This window comes from Notolabrus celidotus, unplaced genomic scaffold (assembly GCF_009762535.1).
Source record: "Notolabrus celidotus isolate fNotCel1 unplaced genomic scaffold, fNotCel1.pri scaffold_242_arrow_ctg1, whole genome shotgun sequence".
NCBI lineage: Eukaryota > Metazoa > Chordata > Actinopteri > Labriformes > Labridae > Notolabrus > Notolabrus celidotus.
The window spans coordinates 59058-72537 of NW_023260087.1; the positions used below are offsets into that span (position 1 = coordinate 59058).

Below are 13480 nucleotides of genomic sequence, written 5' to 3' on the forward strand. Positions count from 1 at the left end.
TCACACAGGGGGAATTAGCTCAAATGGTACAGCGCTCGCTTAGCATGCGAGAGGTAGCGGGATCGATGCCCGCATTCTCCACAAGACTTTACTTTGCTCACCTCCCTGTCGAGAGGACGTAGTGTGGGGGAGCTGACACTATGGACAGAAGAAAATACCATCATGTAAGTCAGGAAGGAGTTCTGACCAAGTCATGGGGTTCCCTGAAACAACGTTACTCGCTTAACCAATGCAGCATCGACGCAGACTTGCATTTGAGTGAATGCTTACGCTTGTTCCTTTTCCGTCAACACTCGTCCACGAGGGTTTTTTTTAGCCTGGCAGAAACAGGGATCGTCTTGCTTAAGTGTGTGTGAGCCAACACCTGTGATTCATACATGTGGCTCAAAGCTGCAGGTCTTTGGCAGAAGACAGTAGTGTTACAATGCCGCAAGAGTGGCAGGTGGTCCAGATCATGCCCAAAGCAGGCGTCGGCCTCACTCAACAAGCTGTGTTGTTGACAGCCAAGCATAAAGTATGTGTGACAACGACGAGGATGGGATTCGAACCCACGCGTGCAGAGCACAATGGATTAGCAGTCCATCGCCTTAACCACTCGGCCACCTCGTCAATGAGGGCTGGTATTTTGAGAGCAACGTGAGTGGGTTTTCCATCAAAAGCAGGGAACCTTGAAGCTCACTGGCGTTTTGCCGCAATGCCGGGTTAGAGCTCACACAGGGGGAATTAGCTCAAATGGTAGAGCGCTCGCTTAGCATGCGAGAGGTAGCGGGATCGATGCCCGCATTCTCCACAAGACTTTACTTTGCTCACCTCCCTGTCGAGAGGACGTAGTGTGGGGGAGCTGACACTATGGACAGAAGAAAATACCATCATGTAAGTCAGGAAGGAGTTCTGACCAAGTCATGGGGTTCCCTTAAACAACGTTACTCGCTTAACCAATGCAGCATCGACGCAGCCTTGCATTTGAGTGAATGCTTACGCTTGTTCCTTTTCCGTCAACACTCGTCCACGAGGGTTTTTTTTAGCCTGGCAGAAACAGGGATCGTCTTGCTTAAGTGTGTGTGAGCCAACACCTGTGGCTCATACATGTGGCTCAAAGCTGCAGGTCTTTGGCAGAAGACAGTAGTGTTACAATGCCGCAAGAGTGGCAGGTGGTCCAGATTATGCCCAAAGCAGGCGTCGGCCTCACTCAACAAGCTGTGTTGTTGACAGCCAAGCATAAAGTATGTGTGACAACGACGAGGATGGGATTCGAACCCACGCGTGCAGAGCACAATGGATTAGCAGTCCATCGCCTTAACCACTCGGCCACCTCGTCAATGAGGGCTGGTATTTTGAGAGCAACGTGAGTGGGTTTTCCATCAAAAGCAGGGAACCTTGAAGCTCACTGGCGTTTTGCCGCAATGCCGGGTTAGAGCTCACACAGGGGGAATTAGCTCAAATGGTAGAGCGCTCGCTTAGCATGCGAGAGGTAGCGGGATCGATGCCCGCATTCTCCACAAGACTTTACTTTGCTCACCTCCCTGTCGAGAGGACGTAGTGTGGGGGAGCTGACACTATGGACAGAAGAAAATACCATCATGTAAGTCAGGAAGGAGTTCTGACCAAGTCATGGGGTTCCCTGAAACAACGTTACTCGCTTAACCAATGCAGCATCGACGCAGACTTGCATTTGAGTGAATGCTTACGCTTGTTCCTTTTCCGTCAACACTCGTCCACGAGGGTTTTTTTTAGCCTGGCAGAAACAGGGATCGTCTTGCTTAAGTGTGTGTGAGCCAACACCTGTGGCTCATACATGTGGCTCAAAGCTGCAGGTCTTTGGCAGAAGACAGTAGTGTTACAATGCCGCAAGAGTGGCAGGTGGTCCAGATCATGCCCAAAGCAGGCGTCGGCCTCACTCAACAAGCTGTGTTGTTGACAGCCAAGCATAAAGTATGTGTGACAACGACGAGGATGGGATTCGAACCCACGCGTGCAGAGCACAATGGATTAGCAGTCCATCGCCTTAACCACTCGGCCACCTCGTCAATGAGGGCTGGTATTTTGAGAGCAACGTGAGTGGGTTTTCCATCAAAAGCAGGGAACCTTGAAGCTCACTGGCGTTTTGCCGCAATGCCGGGTTAGAGCTCACACAGGGGGAATTAGCTCAAATGGTAGAGCGCTCGCTTAGCATGCGAGAGGTAGCGGGATCGATGCCCGCATTCTCCACAAGACTTTACTTTGCTCACCTCCCTGTCGAGAGGACGTAGTGTGGGGGAGCTGACACTATGGACAGAAGAAAATACCATCATGTAAGTCAGGAAGGAGTTCTGACCAAGTCATGGGGTTCCCTGAAACAACGTTACTCGCTTAACCAATGCAGCATCGACGCAGCCTTGCATTTGAGTGAATGCTTACGCTTGTTCCTTTTCCGTCAACACTCGTCCACGAGGGTTTTTTTTAGCCTGGCAGAAACAGGGATCGTCTTGCTTAAGTGTGTGTGAGCCAACACCTGTGGCTCATACATGTGGCTCAAAGCTGCAGGTCTTTGGCAGAAGACAGTAGTGTTACAATGCCGCAAGAGTGGCAGGTGGTCCAGATCATGCCCAAAGCAGGCGTCGGCCTCACTCAACAAGCTGTGTTGTTGACAGCCAAGCATAAAGTATGTGTGACAACGACGAGGATGGGATTCGAACCCACGCGTGCAGAGCACAATGGATTAGCAGTCCATCGCCTTAACCACTCGGCCACCTCGTCAATGAGGGCTGGTATTTTGAGAGCAACGTGAGTGGGTTTTCCATCAAAAGCAGGGAACCTTGAAGCTCACTGGCGTTTTGCCGCAATGCCGGGTTAGAGCTCACACAGGGGGAATTAGCTCAAATGGTAGAGCGCTCGCTTAGCATGCGAGAGGTAGCGGGATCGATGCCCGCATTCTCCACAAGACTTTACTTTGCTCACCTCCCTGTCGAGAGGACGTAGTGTGGGGGAGCTGACACTATGGACAGAAGAAAATACCATCATGTAAGTCAGGAAGGAGTTCTGACCAAGTCATGGGGTTCCCTGAAACAACGTTACTCGCTTAACCAATGCAGCATCGACGCAGCCTTGCATTTGAGTGAATGCTTACGCTTGTTCCTTTTCCGTCAACACTCGTCCACGAGGTTTTTTTTTAGCCTGGCAGAAACAGGGATCGTCTTGCTTAAGTGTGTGTGAGCCAACACCTGTGGCTCATACATGTGGCTCAAAGCTGCAGGTCTTTGGCAGAAGACAGTAGTGTTACAATGCCGCAAGAGTGGCAGGTGGTCCAGATCATGCCCAAAGCAGGCGTCGGCCTCACTCAACAAGCTGTGTTGTTGACAGCCAAGCATAAAGTATGTGTGACAACGACGAGGATGGGATTCGAACCCACGCGTGCAGAGCACAATGGATTAGCAGTCCATCGCCTTAACCACTCGGCCACCTCGTCAATGAGGGCTGGTATTTTGAGAGCAACGTGAGTGGGTTTTCCATCAAAAGCAGGGAACCTTGAAGCTCACTGGCGTTTTGCCGCAATGCCGGGTTAGAGCTCACACAGGGGGAATTAGCTCAAATGGTAGAGCGCTCGCTTAGCATGCGAGAGGTAGCGGGATCGATGCCCGCATTCTCCACAAGACTTTACTTTGCTCACCTCCCTGTCGAGAGGACGTAGTGTGGGGGAGCTGACACTATGGACAGAAGAAAATACCATCATGTAAGTCAGGAAGGAGTTCTGACCAAGTCATGGGGTTCCCTGAAACAACGTTACTCGCTTAACCAATGCAGCATCGACGCAGCCTTGCATTTGAGTGAATGCTTACGCTTGTTCCTTTTCCGTCAACACTCGTCCACGAGGGTTTTTTTTAGCCTGGCAGAAACAGGGATCGTCTTGCTTAAGTGTGTGTGAGCCAACACCTGTGGCTCATACATGTGGCTCAAAGCTGCAGGTCTTTGGCAGAAGACAGTAGTGTTACAATGCCGCAAGAGTGGCAGGTGGTCCAGATCATGCCCAAAGCAGGCGTCGGCCTCACTCAACAAGCTGTGTTGTTGACAGCCAAGCATAAAGTATGTGTGACAACGACGAGGATGGGATTCGAACCCACGCGTGCAGAGCACAATGGATTAGCAGTCCATCGCCTTAACCACTCGGCCACCTCGTCAATGAGGGCTGGTATTTTGAGAGCAACGTGAGTGGGTTTTCCATCAAAAGCAGGGAACCTTGAAGCTCACTGGCGTTTTGCCGCAATGCCGGGTTAGAGCTCACACAGGGGGAATTAGCTCAAATGGTAGAGCGCTCGCTTAGCATGCGAGAGGTAGCGGGATCGATGCCCGCATTCTCCACAAGACTTTACTTTGCTCACCTCCCTGTCGAGAGGACGTAGTGTGGGGGAGCTGACACTATGGACAGAAGAAAATACCATCATGTAAGTCAGGAAGGAGTTCTGACCAAGTCATGGGGTTCCCTGAAACAACGTTACTCGCTTAACCAATGCAGCATCGACGCAGCCTTGCATTTGAGTGAATGCTTACGCTTGTTCCTTTTCCGTCAACACTCGTCCACGAGGGTTTTTTTTAGCCTGGCAGAAACAGGGATCGTCTTGCTTAAGTGTGTGTGAGCCAACACCTGTGGCTCATACATGTGGCTCAAAGCTGCAGGTCTTTGGCAGAAGACAGTAGTGTTACAATGCCGCAAGAGTGGCAGGTGGTCCAGATTATGCCCAAAGCAGGCGTCGGCCACACTCAACAAGCTGTGTTGTTGACAGCCAAGCATAAAGTATGTGTGACAACGACGAGGATGGGATTCGAACCCACGCGTGCAGAGCACAATGGATTAGCAGTCCATCGCCTTAACCACTCGGCCACCTCGTCAATGAGGGCTGGTATTTTGAGAGCAACGTGAGTGGGTTTTCCATCAAAAGCAGGGAACCTTGAAGCTCACTGGCGTTTTGCCGCAATGCCGGGTTAGAGCTCACACAGGGGGAATTAGCTCAAATGGTACAGCGCTCGCTTAGCATGCGAGAGGTAGCGGGATCGATGCCCGCATTCTCCACAAGACTTTACTTTGCTCACCTCCCTGTCGAGAGGACGTAGTGTGGGGGAGCTGACACTATGGACAGAAGAAAATACCATCATGTAAGTCAGGAAGGAGTTCTGACCAAGTCATGGGGTTCCCTGAAACAACGTTACTCGCTTAACCAATGCAGCATCGACGCAGCCTTGCATTTGAGTGAATGCTTACGCTTGTTCCTTTTCCGTCAACACTCGTCCACGAGGGTTTTTTTTAGCCTGGCAGAAACAGGGATCGTCTTGCTTAAGTGTGTGTGAGCCAACACCTGTGGCTCATACATGTGGCTCAAAGCTGCAGGTCTTTGGCAGAAGACAGTAGTGTTACAATGCCGCAAGAGTGGCAGGTGGTCCAGATCATGCCCAAAGCAGGCGTCGGCCTCACTCAACAAGCTGTGTTGTTGACAGCCAAGCATAAAGTATGTGTGACAACGACGAGGATGGGATTCGAACCCACGCGTGCAGAGCACAATGGATTAGCAGTCCATCGCCTTAACCACTCGGCCACCTCGTCAATGAGGGCTGGTATTTTGAGAGCAACGTGAGTGGGTTTTCCATCAAAAGCAGGGAACCTTGAAGCTCACTGGCGTTTTGCCGCAATGCCGGGTTAGAGCTCACACAGGGGGAATTAGCTCAAATGGTACAGCGCTCGCTTAGCATGCGAGAGGTAGCGGGATCGATGCCCGCATTCTCCACAAGACTTTACTTTGCTCACCTCCCTGTCGAGAGGACGTAGTGTGGGGGCGCTGACACTATGGACAGAAGAAAATACCATCATGTATGTCAGGAAGGAGTTCTGACCAAGTCATGGGGTTCCCTGAAACAACTTTACTCGCTTAACCAATGCAGCATCGACGCAGCCTTGCATTTGAGTGAATGCTTACGCTTGTTCCTTTTCCGTCAACACTCGTCCACGAGGGTTTTTTTTAGCCTGGCAGAAACAGGGATCGTCTTGCTTAAGTGTGTGTGAGCCAACACCTGTGGCTCATACATGTGGCTCAAAGCTGCAGGTCTTTGGCAGAAGACAGTAGTGTTACAATGCCGCAAGAGTGGCAGGTGGTCCAGATCATGCCCAAAGCAGGCGTCGGCCTCACTCAACAAGCTGTGTTGTTGACAGCCAAGCATAAAGTATGTGTGACAACGACGAGGATGGGATTCGAACCCACGCGTGCAGAGCACAATGGATTAGCAGTCCATCGCCTTAACCACTCGGCCACCTCGTCAATGAGGGCTGGTATTTTGAGAGCAACGTGAGTGGGTTTTCCATCAAAAGCAGGGAACCTTGAAGCTCACTGGCGTTTTGCCGCAATGCCGGGTTAGAGCTCACACAGGGGGAATTAGCTCAAATGGTAGAGCGCTCGCTTAGCATGCGAGAGGTAGCGGGATCGATGCCCGCATTCTCCACAAGACTTTACTTTGCTCACCTCCCTGTCGAGAGGACGTAGTGTGGGGGAGCTGACACTATGGACAGAAGAAAATACCATCATGTAAGTCAGGAAGGAGTTCTGACCAAGTCATGGGGTTCCCTGAAACAACTTTACTCGCTTAACCAATGCAGCATCGACGCAGCCTTGCATTTGAGTGAATGCTTACGCTTGTTCCTTTTCCGTCAACACTCGTCCACGAGGGTTTTTTTTAGCCTGGCAGAAACAGGGATCGTCTTGCTTAAGTGTGTGTGAGCCAACACCTGTGGCTCATACATGTGGCTCAAAGCTGCAGGTCTTTGGCAGAAGACAGTAGTGTTACAATGCCGCAAGAGTGGCAGGTGGTCCAGATCATGCCCAAAGCAGGCGTCGGCCTCACTCAACAAGCTGTGTTGTTGACAGCCAAGCATAAAGTATGTGTGACAACGACGAGGATGGGATTCGTACCCACGCGTGCAGAGCACAATGGATTAGCAGTCCATCGCCTTAACCACTCGGCCACCTCGTCAATGAGGGCTGGTATTTTGAGAGCAACGTGAGTGGGTTTTCCATCAAAAGCAGGGAACCTTGAAGCTCACTGGCGTTTTGCCGCAATGCCGGGTTAGAGCTCACACAGGGGGAATTAGCTCAAATGGTACAGCGCTCGCTTAGCATGCGAGAGGTAGCGGGATCGATGCCCGCATTCTCCACAAGACTTTACTTTGCTCACCTCCCTGTCGAGAGGACGTAGTGTGGGGGAGCTGACACTATGGACAGAAGAAAATACCATCATGTAAGTCAGGAAGGAGTTCTGACCAAGTCATGGGGTTCCCTGAAACAACGTTACTCGCTTAACCAATGCAGCATCGACGCAGACTTGCATTTGAGTGAATGCTTACGCTTGTTCCTTTTCCGTCAACACTCGTCCACGAGGGTTTTTTTTAGCCTGGCAGAAACAGGGATCGTCTTGCTTAAGTGTGTGTGAGCCAACACCTGTGGCTCATACATGTGGCTCAAAGCTGCAGGTCTTTGGCAGAAGACAGTAGTGTTACAATGCCGCAAGAGTGGCAGGTGGTCCAGATCATGCCCAAAGCAGGCGTCGGCCTCACTCAACAAGCTGTGTTGTTGACAGCCAAGCATAAAGTATGTGTGACAACGACGAGGATGGGATTCGAACCCACGCGTGCAGAGCACAATGGATTAGCAGTCCATCGCCTTAACCACTCGGCCACCTCGTCAATGAGGGCTGGTATTTTGAGAGCAACGTGAGTGGGTTTTCCATCAAAAGCAGGGAACCTTGAAGCTCACTGGCGTTTTGCCGCAATGCCGGGTTAGAGCTCACACAGGGGGAATTAGCTCAAATGGTAGAGCGCTCGCTTAGCATGCGAGAGGTAGCGGGATCGATGCCCGCATTCTCCACAAGACTTTACTTTGCTCACCTCCCTGTCGAGAGGACGTAGTGTGGGGGAGCTGACACTATGGACAGAAGAAAATACCATCATGTAAGTCAGGAAGGAGTTCTGACCAAGTCATGGGGTTCCCTGAAACAACGTTACTCGCTTAACCAATGCAGCATCGACGCAGCCTTGCATTTGAGTGAATGCTTACGCTTGTTCCTTTTCCGTCAACACTCGTCCACGAGGGTTTTTTTTAGCCTGGCAGAAACAGGGATCGTCTTGCTTAAGTGTGTGTGAGCCAACACCTGTGACTCATACATGTGGCTCAAAGCTGCAGGTCTTTGGCAGAAGACAGTAGTGTTACAATGCCGCAAGAGTGGCAGGTGGTCCAGATCATACCCAAAGCAGGCGTCGGCCTCACTCAACAAGCTGTGTTGTTGACAGCCAAGCATAAAGTATGTGTGACAACGACGAGGATGGGATTCGAACCCACGCGTGCAGAGCACAATGGATTAGCAGTCCATCGCCTTAACCACTCGGCCACCTCGTCAATGAGGGCTGGTATTTTGAGAGCAACGTGAGTGGGTTTTCCATCAAAAGCAGGGAACCTTGAAGCTCACTGGCGTTTTGCCGCAATGCCGGGTTAGAGCTCACACAGGGGGAATTAGCTCAAATGGTAGAGCGCTCGCTTAGCATGCGAGAGGTAGCGGGATCGATGCCCGCATTCTCCACAAGACTTTACTTTGCTCACCTCCCTGTCGAGAGGACGTAGTGTGGGGGAGCTGACACTATGGACAGAAGAAAATACCATCATGTAAGTCAGGAAGGAGTTCTGACCAAGTCATGGGGTTCCCTGAAACAACGTTACTCGCTTAACCAATGCAGCATCGACGCAGCCTTGCATTTGAGTGAATGCTTACGCTTGTTCCTTTTCCGTCAACACTCGTCCACGAGGGTTTTTTTTAGCCTGGCAGAAACAGGGATCGTCTTGCTTAAGTGTGTGTGAGCCAACACCTGTGGCTCATACATGTGGCTCAAAGCTGCAGGTCTTTGGCAGAAGACAGTAGTGTTACAATGCCGCAAGAGTGGCAGGTGGTCCAGATCATGCCCAAAGCAGGCGTCGGCCTCACTCAACAAGCTGTGTTGTTGACAGCCAAGCATAAAGTATGTGTGACAACGACGAGGATGGGATTCGAACCCACGCGTGCAGAGCACAATGGATTAGCAGTCCATCGCCTTAACCACTCGGCCACCTCGTCAATGAGGGCTGGTATTTTGAGAGCAACGTGAGTGGGTTTTCCATCAAAAGCAGGGAACCTTGAAGCTCACTGGCGTTTTGCCGCAATGCCGGGTTAGAGCTCACACAGGGGGAATTAGCTCAAATGGTAGAGCGCTCGCTTAGCATGCGAGAGGTAGCGGGATCGATGCCCGCATTCTCCACAAGACTTTACTTTGCTCACCTCCCTGTCGAGAGGACGTAGTGTGGGGGAGCTGACACTATGGACAGAAGAAAATACCATCATGTAAGTCAGGAAGGAGTTCTGACCAAGTCATGGGGTTCCCTGAAACAACGTTACTCGCTTAACCAATGCAGCATCGACGCAGCCTTGCATTTGAGTGAATGCTTACGCTTGTTCCTTTTCCGTCAACACTCGTCCACGAGGGTTTTTTTTAGCCTGGCAGAAACAGGGATCGTCTTGCTTAAGTGTGTGTGAGCCAACACCTGTGGCTCATACATGTGGCTCAAAGCTGCAGGTCTTTGGCAGAAGACAGTAGTGTTACAATGCCGCAAGAGTGGCAGGTGGTCCAGATCATGCCCAAAGCAGGCGTCGGCCTCACTCAACAAGCTGTGTTGTTGACAGCCAAGCATAAAGTATGTGTGACAACGACGAGGATGGGATTCGAACCCACGCGTGCAGAGCACAATGGATTAGCAGTCCATCGCCTTAACCACTCGGCCACCTCGTCAATGAGGGCTGGTATTTTGAGAGCAACGTGAGTGGGTTTTCCATCAAAAGCAGGGAACCTTGAAGCTCACTGGCGTTTTGCCGCAATGCCGGGTTAGAGCTCACACAGGGGGAATTAGCTCAAATGGTAGAGCGCTCGCTTAGCATGCGAGAGGTAGCGGGATCGATGCCCGCATTCTCCACAAGACTTTACTTTGCTCACCTCCCTGTCGAGAGGACGTAGTGTGGGGGAGCTGACACTATGGACAGAAGAAAATACCATCATGTAAGTCAGGAAGGAGTTCTGACCAAGTCATGGGGTTCCCTGAAACAACGTTACTCGCTTAACCAATGCAGCATCGACGCAGCCTTGCATTTGAGTGAATGCTTACGCTTGTTCCTTTTCCGTCAACACTCGTCCACGAGGGTTTTTTTTAGCCTGGCAGAAACAGGGATCGTCTTGCTTAAGTGTGTGTGAGCCAACACCTGTGGCTCATACATGTGGCTCAAAGCTGCAGGTCTTTGGCAGAAGACAGTAGTGTTACAATGCCGCAAGAGTGGCAGGTGGTCCAGATCATGCCCAAAGCAGGCGTCGGCCTCACTCAACAAGCTGTGTTGTTGACAGCCAAGCATAAAGTATGTGTGACAACGACGAGGATGGGATTCGAACCCACGCGTGCAGAGCACAATGGATTAGCAGTCCATCGCCTTAACCACTCGGCCACCTCGTCAATGAGGGCTGGTATTTTGAGAGCAACGTGAGTGGGTTTTCCATCAAAAGCAGGGAACCTTGAAGCTCACTGGCGTTTTGCCGCAATGCCGGGTTAGAGCTCACACAGGGGGAATTAGCTCAAATGGTAGAGCGCTCGCTTAGCATGCGAGAGGTAGCGGGATCGATGCCCGCATTCTCCACAAGACTTTACTTTGCTCACCTCCCTGTCGAGAGGACGTAGTGTGGGGGAGCTGACACTATGGACAGAAGAAAATACCATCATGTAAGTCAGGAAGGAGTTCTGACCAAGTCATGGGGTTCCCTGAAACAACGTTACTCGCTTAACCAATGCAGCATCGACGCAGCCTTGCATTTGAGTGAATGCTTACGCTTGTTCCTTTTCCGTCAACACTCGTCCACGAGGGTTTTTTTTAGCCTGGCAGAAACAGGGATCGTCTTGCTTAAGTGTGTGTGAGCCAACACCTGTGGCTCATACATGTGGCTCAAAGCTGCAGGTCTTTGGCAGAAGACAGTAGTGTTACAATGCCGCAAGAGTGGCAGGTGGTCCAGATCATGCCCAAAGCAGGCGTCGGCCTCACTCAACAAGCTGTGTTGTTGACAGCCAAGCATAAAGTATGTGTGACAACGACGAGGATGGGATTCGAACCCACGCGTGCAGAGCACAATGGATTAGCAGTCCATCGCCTTAACCACTCGGCCACCTCGTCAATGAGGGCTGGTATTTTGAGAGCAACGTGAGTGGGTTTTCCATCAAAAGCAGGGAACCTTGAAGCTCACTGGCGTTTTGCCGCAATGCCGGGTTAGAGCTCACACAGGGGGAATTAGCTCAAATGGTAGAGCGCTCGCTTAGCATGCGAGAGGTAGCGGGATCGATGCCCGCATTCTCCACAAGACTTTACTTTGCTCACCTCCCTGTCGAGAGGACGTAGTGTGGGGGAGCTGACACTATGGACAGAAGAAAATACCATCATGTAAGTCAGGAAGGAGTTCTGACCAAGTCATGGGGTTCCCTGAAACAACGTTACTCGCTTAACCAATGCAGCATCGACGCAGCCTTGCATTTGAGTGAATGCTTACGCTTGTTCCTTTTCCGTCAACACTCGTCCACGAGGGTTTTTTTTAGCCTGGCAGAAACAGGGATCGTCTTGCTTAAGTGTGTGTGAGCCAACACCTGTGGCTCATACATGTGGCTCAAAGCTGCAGGTCTTTGGCAGAAGACAGTAGTGTTACAATGCCGCAAGAGTGGCAGGTGGTCCAGATCATGCCCAAAGCAGGCGTCGGCCTCACTCAACAAGCTGTGTTGTTGACAGCCAAGCATAAAGTATGTGTGACAACGACGAGGATGGGATTCGAACCCACGCGTGCAGAGCACAATGGATTAGCAGTCCATCGCCTTAACCACTCGGCCACCTCGTCAATGAGGGCTGGTATTTTGAGAGCAACGTGAGTGGGTTTTCCATCAAAAGCAGGGAACCTTGAAGCTCACTGGCGTTTTGCCGCAATGCCGGGTTAGAGCTCACACAGGGGGAATTAGCTCAAATGGTAGAGCGCTCGCTTAGCATGCGAGAGGTAGCGGGATCGATGCCCGCATTCTCCACAAGACTTTACTTTGCTCACCTCCCTGTCGAGAGGACGTAGTGTGGGGGAGCTGACACTATGGACAGAAGAAAATACCATCATGTAAGTCAGGAAGGAGTTCTGACCAAGTCATGGGGTTCCCTGAAACAACGTTACTCGCTTAACCAATGCAGCATCGACGCAGCCTTGCATTTGAGTGAATGCTTACGCTTGTTCCTTTTCCGTCAACACTCGTCCACGAGGGTTTTTTTTAGCCTGGCAGAAACAGGGATCGTCTTGCTTAAGTGTGTGTGAGCCAACACCTGTGACTCATACATGTGGCTCAAAGCTGCAGGTCTTTGGCAGAAGACAGTAGTGTTACAATGCCGCAAGAGTGGCAGGTGGTCCAGATCATGCCCAAAGCAGGCGTCGGCCTCACTCAACAAGCTGTGTTGTTGACAGCCAAGCATAAAGTATGTGTGACAACGACGAGGATGGGATTCGAACCCACGCGTGCAGAGCACAATGGATTAGCAGTCCATCGCCTTAACCACTCGGCCACCTCGTCAATGAGGGCTGGTATTTTGAGAGCAACGTGAGTGGGTTTTCCATCAAAAGCAGGGAACCTTGAAGCTCACTGGCGTTTTGCCGCAATGCCGGGTTAGAGCTCACACAGGGGGAATTAGCTCAAATGGTACAGCGCTCGCTTAGCATGCGAGAGGTAGCGGGATCGATGCCCGCATTCTCCACAAGACTTTACTTTGCTCACCTCCCTGTCGAGAGGACGTAGTGTGGGGGAGCTGACACTATGGACAGAAGAAAATACCATCATGTAAGTCAGGAAGGAGTTCTGACCAAGTCATGGGGTTCCCTGAAACAACGTTACTCGCTTAACCAATGCAGCATCGACGCAGCCTTGCATTTGAGTGAATGCTTACGCTTGTTCCTTTTCCGTCAACACTCGTCCACGAGGGTTTTTTTTAGCCTGGCAGAAACAGGGATCGTCTTGCTTAAGTGTGTGTGAGCCAACACCTGTGGCTCATACATGTGGCTCAAAGCTGCAGGTCTTTGGCAGAAGACAGTAGTGTTACAATGCCGCAAGAGTGGCAGGTGGTCCAGATTATGCCCAAAGCAGGCGTCGGCCTCACTCAACAAGCTGTGTTGTTGACAGCCAAGCATAAAGTATGTGTGACAACGACGAGGATGGGATTCGAACCCACGCGTGCAGAGCACAATGGATTAGCAGTCCATCGCCTTAACCACTCGGCCACCTCGTCAATGAGGGCTGGTATTTTGAGAGCAACGTGAATGGGTTTTCCATCAAAAGCAGGGAACCTTGAAGCTCACTGGCGTTTTGCCGCAATGCCGGGTTAGAGCTCACACAGG

General features: G+C 51.2%; 38 non-coding genes across 38 annotated transcripts; 19 read left to right on the forward strand and 19 right to left on the reverse strand.

Annotated features, from left to right (window-relative positions):
• Nucleotides 1-8: 8 nt before the first annotated feature.
• Nucleotides 9-81, forward strand: trnaa-agc. Its single transcript has one exon. It is a non-coding gene; the product is annotated as a tRNA-Ala (tRNA).
• Nucleotides 82-527: 446 nt separating this feature from the next.
• Nucleotides 528-609, reverse strand: trnas-gcu. The gene has a single exon. It is a non-coding gene; the product is annotated as a tRNA-Ser (tRNA).
• Nucleotides 610-717: 108 nt separating this feature from the next.
• trnaa-agc lies at nt 718-790 on the forward strand. Its single transcript has one exon. It is a non-coding gene; the product is annotated as a tRNA-Ala (tRNA).
• Nucleotides 791-1236: 446 nt separating this feature from the next.
• Nucleotides 1237-1318, reverse strand: trnas-gcu. Its single transcript has one exon. It is a non-coding gene; the product is annotated as a tRNA-Ser (tRNA).
• A 108-nt stretch (nt 1319-1426) lies between these two features.
• trnaa-agc lies at nt 1427-1499 on the forward strand. Its single transcript has one exon. It is a non-coding gene; the product is annotated as a tRNA-Ala (tRNA).
• Nucleotides 1500-1945: 446 nt separating this feature from the next.
• Nucleotides 1946-2027, reverse strand: trnas-gcu. Its single transcript has one exon. It is a non-coding gene; the product is annotated as a tRNA-Ser (tRNA).
• A 108-nt stretch (nt 2028-2135) lies between these two features.
• On the forward strand, nt 2136-2208 carry trnaa-agc. The gene has a single exon. It is a non-coding gene; the product is annotated as a tRNA-Ala (tRNA).
• A 446-nt stretch (nt 2209-2654) lies between these two features.
• trnas-gcu lies at nt 2655-2736 on the reverse strand. The gene has a single exon. It is a non-coding gene; the product is annotated as a tRNA-Ser (tRNA).
• Nucleotides 2737-2844: 108 nt separating this feature from the next.
• On the forward strand, nt 2845-2917 carry trnaa-agc. Its single transcript has one exon. It is a non-coding gene; the product is annotated as a tRNA-Ala (tRNA).
• A 446-nt stretch (nt 2918-3363) lies between these two features.
• trnas-gcu lies at nt 3364-3445 on the reverse strand. Its single transcript has one exon. It is a non-coding gene; the product is annotated as a tRNA-Ser (tRNA).
• A 108-nt stretch (nt 3446-3553) lies between these two features.
• On the forward strand, nt 3554-3626 carry trnaa-agc. Its single transcript has one exon. It is a non-coding gene; the product is annotated as a tRNA-Ala (tRNA).
• Nucleotides 3627-4072: 446 nt separating this feature from the next.
• trnas-gcu lies at nt 4073-4154 on the reverse strand. The gene has a single exon. It is a non-coding gene; the product is annotated as a tRNA-Ser (tRNA).
• Nucleotides 4155-4262: 108 nt separating this feature from the next.
• On the forward strand, nt 4263-4335 carry trnaa-agc. Its single transcript has one exon. It is a non-coding gene; the product is annotated as a tRNA-Ala (tRNA).
• Nucleotides 4336-4781: 446 nt separating this feature from the next.
• Nucleotides 4782-4863, reverse strand: trnas-gcu. The gene has a single exon. It is a non-coding gene; the product is annotated as a tRNA-Ser (tRNA).
• A 108-nt stretch (nt 4864-4971) lies between these two features.
• Nucleotides 4972-5044, forward strand: trnaa-agc. The gene has a single exon. It is a non-coding gene; the product is annotated as a tRNA-Ala (tRNA).
• Nucleotides 5045-5490: 446 nt separating this feature from the next.
• Nucleotides 5491-5572, reverse strand: trnas-gcu. The gene has a single exon. It is a non-coding gene; the product is annotated as a tRNA-Ser (tRNA).
• Nucleotides 5573-5680: 108 nt separating this feature from the next.
• Nucleotides 5681-5753, forward strand: trnaa-agc. Its single transcript has one exon. It is a non-coding gene; the product is annotated as a tRNA-Ala (tRNA).
• A 446-nt stretch (nt 5754-6199) lies between these two features.
• On the reverse strand, nt 6200-6281 carry trnas-gcu. The gene has a single exon. It is a non-coding gene; the product is annotated as a tRNA-Ser (tRNA).
• A 108-nt stretch (nt 6282-6389) lies between these two features.
• Nucleotides 6390-6462, forward strand: trnaa-agc. Its single transcript has one exon. It is a non-coding gene; the product is annotated as a tRNA-Ala (tRNA).
• A 446-nt stretch (nt 6463-6908) lies between these two features.
• trnas-gcu lies at nt 6909-6990 on the reverse strand. The gene has a single exon. It is a non-coding gene; the product is annotated as a tRNA-Ser (tRNA).
• Nucleotides 6991-7098: 108 nt separating this feature from the next.
• On the forward strand, nt 7099-7171 carry trnaa-agc. Its single transcript has one exon. It is a non-coding gene; the product is annotated as a tRNA-Ala (tRNA).
• Nucleotides 7172-7617: 446 nt separating this feature from the next.
• trnas-gcu lies at nt 7618-7699 on the reverse strand. Its single transcript has one exon. It is a non-coding gene; the product is annotated as a tRNA-Ser (tRNA).
• Nucleotides 7700-7807: 108 nt separating this feature from the next.
• On the forward strand, nt 7808-7880 carry trnaa-agc. The gene has a single exon. It is a non-coding gene; the product is annotated as a tRNA-Ala (tRNA).
• A 446-nt stretch (nt 7881-8326) lies between these two features.
• Nucleotides 8327-8408, reverse strand: trnas-gcu. Its single transcript has one exon. It is a non-coding gene; the product is annotated as a tRNA-Ser (tRNA).
• Nucleotides 8409-8516: 108 nt separating this feature from the next.
• trnaa-agc lies at nt 8517-8589 on the forward strand. Its single transcript has one exon. It is a non-coding gene; the product is annotated as a tRNA-Ala (tRNA).
• Nucleotides 8590-9035: 446 nt separating this feature from the next.
• Nucleotides 9036-9117, reverse strand: trnas-gcu. The gene has a single exon. It is a non-coding gene; the product is annotated as a tRNA-Ser (tRNA).
• Nucleotides 9118-9225: 108 nt separating this feature from the next.
• trnaa-agc lies at nt 9226-9298 on the forward strand. Its single transcript has one exon. It is a non-coding gene; the product is annotated as a tRNA-Ala (tRNA).
• Nucleotides 9299-9744: 446 nt separating this feature from the next.
• Nucleotides 9745-9826, reverse strand: trnas-gcu. The gene has a single exon. It is a non-coding gene; the product is annotated as a tRNA-Ser (tRNA).
• Nucleotides 9827-9934: 108 nt separating this feature from the next.
• trnaa-agc lies at nt 9935-10007 on the forward strand. The gene has a single exon. It is a non-coding gene; the product is annotated as a tRNA-Ala (tRNA).
• Nucleotides 10008-10453: 446 nt separating this feature from the next.
• trnas-gcu lies at nt 10454-10535 on the reverse strand. The gene has a single exon. It is a non-coding gene; the product is annotated as a tRNA-Ser (tRNA).
• A 108-nt stretch (nt 10536-10643) lies between these two features.
• On the forward strand, nt 10644-10716 carry trnaa-agc. Its single transcript has one exon. It is a non-coding gene; the product is annotated as a tRNA-Ala (tRNA).
• A 446-nt stretch (nt 10717-11162) lies between these two features.
• Nucleotides 11163-11244, reverse strand: trnas-gcu. The gene has a single exon. It is a non-coding gene; the product is annotated as a tRNA-Ser (tRNA).
• A 108-nt stretch (nt 11245-11352) lies between these two features.
• trnaa-agc lies at nt 11353-11425 on the forward strand. The gene has a single exon. It is a non-coding gene; the product is annotated as a tRNA-Ala (tRNA).
• Nucleotides 11426-11871: 446 nt separating this feature from the next.
• Nucleotides 11872-11953, reverse strand: trnas-gcu. The gene has a single exon. It is a non-coding gene; the product is annotated as a tRNA-Ser (tRNA).
• A 108-nt stretch (nt 11954-12061) lies between these two features.
• On the forward strand, nt 12062-12134 carry trnaa-agc. The gene has a single exon. It is a non-coding gene; the product is annotated as a tRNA-Ala (tRNA).
• Nucleotides 12135-12580: 446 nt separating this feature from the next.
• trnas-gcu lies at nt 12581-12662 on the reverse strand. The gene has a single exon. It is a non-coding gene; the product is annotated as a tRNA-Ser (tRNA).
• A 108-nt stretch (nt 12663-12770) lies between these two features.
• On the forward strand, nt 12771-12843 carry trnaa-agc. The gene has a single exon. It is a non-coding gene; the product is annotated as a tRNA-Ala (tRNA).
• A 446-nt stretch (nt 12844-13289) lies between these two features.
• trnas-gcu lies at nt 13290-13371 on the reverse strand. The gene has a single exon. It is a non-coding gene; the product is annotated as a tRNA-Ser (tRNA).
• Between the last annotated feature and the right edge of the window lie 109 nt (nt 13372-13480).